This window comes from Haliotis cracherodii, unplaced genomic scaffold (genome assembly GCF_022045235.1).
Source record: "Haliotis cracherodii isolate W230 unplaced genomic scaffold, xgHalCrac1.p SCAF_9, whole genome shotgun sequence".
Classification (NCBI taxonomy): Eukaryota; Metazoa; Mollusca; class Gastropoda; order Lepetellida; family Haliotidae; genus Haliotis; species Haliotis cracherodii.
Window position 1 is genome coordinate 4,894,633 of NW_027266343.1, and position 3,754 is coordinate 4,898,386.

Sequence of the window (3,754 nt, forward strand, 5' to 3'; positions counted from 1 at the left end):
TGGGTCCGACTTGGCCCGGGCTGTCAAAATCAACTTTAAACACATAGAAGTATAATCAAATGTGTTAACATCTATAGATTAGTGTTATATCTACCTATATACCACTTTAAAATGTATCAGTACATCGTCTTTAAAGAAAACAAGGTGCTCAAAGTGAAGCCCTTTTCCCTCTACATCCTAGACATAGTCTCTATCAAAAGTGTTTTGCTTGTGTTAGGTCCGACTTGATCCGGGCTGTCAAAATCTTCTATAAACACAAAAATCTATCTTCAAATGTGTTTACATCTATAGATTAATATTAAATCTACATATATACCACTTTAAAATGTCACAGTACATCGTATTTAAAGAAAACAAGGGGCTCAGAGTGAAGCCCTTTTCCCTCTACATTCTCAACATAGTCTCCATCAGAAGTGTTTGGCTTGTGCTGGGTCCGACTTGGCCCAGGCGGTCAAAATCTACTTTAAACGCACAGATGTATCTTCAAATGTGTTAACATCTATCGATTAGTATTAAATCTACCTATATACCACATTATAATGTCACGGTACATCGTATTTAAAGAAAACAAGGTGCTCAAAGTGAAGCATTTTTTCTATATTTTCTTAAGAAAATCTCTGTCAGAAGTGTTCGGTCCGACTTGGCCCGGGCTGTCAAAATCAACCTAAACCTCACAGATGGATCATCAAATGGATTCACATCTATAGATAAGTATTATATCTACCTAAATACCACTTTATAGTGTCTCAGATCGCAGTATTTTTAGAAAACAAAGGGGTCAAAGTGAAGCCCTTTTCCATCTTCATTCTCAACATAGTCTCTATCAGAAGTGTTTCGCTTGTGTTGGGTTCGACTTGGCCCAGGCGGTCAAAATCTGCTTTAAACACACATATGTATCTTCAAATGTGTTTACATCTATAGATTAGTATTAAATCTACCTATATACCACTTTATAATGTCACGGTACATCGTATTTAAAGAAAACAAGGGGCTCAAAGTAAAGCATTTTTACTGTATTTTCTTAAGGAAATCCCTGTTAGAAGTGTTCGGTCCGACTTGGCCCGGGCTGTCAAAATCAACTTTAAACACATAGAAAGTATAATCAAATGTGTTAACATATATAGATCAGTGTTATATCTACCTATATACCACTTTATAATGTATCAGTACATCGTCTTTAAAGAAAACAAGGTGCTCAAAGTGAAGCCCTTTTCCCTCTACATCCTAGACATAGTCTCTATCAGAAGTGTTTTGCTTGTGTTAGGTCCGACTTGATCCGGGCTGTCAAAATCTTCTATAAACACAAAAATCTATCTTCAAATGTGTTTACATCTATAGATTAATATTAAATCTACCTATATACCACTTTCTGTTTTTCAAGCGATTTACTCCGAATTACTTAATTATGGTGCATTTTTTTGTTTGGTGATTGTTCATTAATGTCATGTGTGTATGTTGCATCAATTATATGTAGGTATGATGGCCGATAATGAAGTAATTAGCCAATAACACTTTGGCCCGTCTTGGCCCGGCCCGGCCCGACTTTTAGGCAATGCCTCAATATATGCATGTCCATTCACAATATCCAATATCCTGCCATATGTGATACCCACACTATGATACTACTGTCCCTATACTGATCATATTCAAGCATTGTTGCCCGGTCATACCGTTCGCCTCTATGTCACCAGCAACATTTTCAGACATCTGAGAATTGGAGGCAAGAAATTAAATCGTCTGTAACCATTTTGTAACGACATTGCTGCACGGTCCGTCCGGTGTTGCCTGGCCCACCACAATCTGTGCCGCCTATGGTATATGGTAAGTTGTTAGGGTAACATCCTTCACAGGGCGCCTTTCATTCAGGTGGGTTGCATCCGGATTTTAAAGGTAAACGCTTAATGTTCACCTTCCTGTTATTGTATGGAGTTCTCTATCCATAGATTTGAATTATTGCATAGTGGATTCATCCGATGAGACGATCTTGTCTTGCTTTCGGTTGTTAAGGCCTGCCACGCCCAGGTATCATTGCAACACCTCCGTTTCACGGTACTTGCGTCACATACAATAAATTACACATATCGGTGTGCCAAACATCAAAGTTTTGTTTAGATGCGTTGCCTTGGTATTATAAATGTTCACCTCAACAATGGCTGCATTCAAATCATTAGTTCCCTAACGGTTTGTCGGAAGTGTAGAACAGTCGACAGCTGCACTGCTCACAGTATACTATTGTATCGGTATCGTTTTCAATTTTATCATTTTAAAGTTCATCATTGTATGAACATAATGATACACATAGTGGCGTGTGAAATAACACAAAGGGGTGATAAACGAAGTAACTGATTCATGTTGGAGAGAAACAACAGAAGTTATCGAAACGAGTCGGCAAGTTAAACATGGTTTCTCTTTTGTTTGTTCAAGATTGTTTGTAAAATTCTACCAAGTTGGGGTTACATGTTTCGGGGTCAAAATGACCATATCCCACTAAATTATTATGTCTCTATAATTATTTTCCAGTTCTGAATATTGCCGCTCTGTGCGATCTACGTCCTCTCGAGGAGCAGTTGTTCGCAGCTAATCTGGACATCACTGTGAAGTCTCTTTTCCCGGGTGAAAAACTTGCCGAGGATCTGGGGGTGAACAAAACACTCATTGCAAGTGCCCCACCTCCAACCAATCTGACGGGAGACTTCATTTACGTTCGGGATGCCACATTCAGAATGGAAGGTAAAATCTATCACCAGTTTCACTGTACAAGGTTGCATTGTTGTGCTTCAACGGTACAAATCAGGTCTTACGTCTACGGCATAATTGGTGTCATGGTTTATTTCATTTGTAAGGCGTCCCTTTATACATTTCAATGCTTAAACCAACAATCATACCTGTGTCATGGTGTTAACATGTTTAATTCAGGTCTAAGCAGTGAAGAATACAAAGAGGAAATCCGAGACAATCTGGAAAACAGCCTTAAGTACAGACTGGACAATCCCCGGGCCCAGAATCTCATGTACAGAGTTCTCGGAGTGTTTCCTATTCAGGTAAGTGACTTTTCAGGCTTGTCTTTGAGTCTGGATCGTTTGTTCTCGTTTCTTTAACTGATTGCCTGGTCCAAACTCGATTACCTATCATGCGGAATATGCCGAAAACAGAAGATTGCATAAAACAACACCCGCTCATACTCACTTCAGTGAACCCAAGTAGATTTCTCAATCAGCTCAATTTCCAACTCGCGTCCAGTATTTAATGAACAAATTGACCCATAATTATTAACGAAAACAGGCACTAGGCACTATTAACGAAAACACATTGTTATCACGTCATCATAAAAAAGTGAAAAAAACACCTGATTATGTATTTTTCTTTTTGTTTTGTAGATGATGTACTTTGCGGTCCAGAAACCAGAGGATGCTGAGCTTGTTCTTTGGCGCTTTAACCGCCAGAAACTCATTTACACAGCATGGTGGAGTACCTCGACGTCTATCTTAATGGCTGTCAGTAGAAATCTGTACCTGTTGCATTAAAGACGTCGGTTTCAGACAGTTAATTTAGCTTCAGTTGGCAATTGTTACTCCTAAAAAACCCACAGGATACATTCTCTCAACATCTGAAAATCTTCTTTGCACTTAGCGTTACAATGAATCTTACAATGTTTCTTCATCAGACAATGGAACGGGTTACAATGCAAGTTTCATGTTTAACGCTGCACTCAGCTACATTCCAGCTGTTTGACCTGTAAATAAGCGAATCTGGA

The 3,754-nt window shown here is 38.9% G+C and overlaps 1 pseudogene; it reads left to right on the forward strand.

Moving 5' to 3' along the window:
- Window positions 1-1,811: 1,811 nt before the first annotated feature.
- Window positions 1,812-3,502, forward strand: LOC139453041 (uncharacterized; annotated as a pseudogene).
- The last annotated feature ends 252 nt before the right edge of the window (window positions 3,503-3,754 follow it).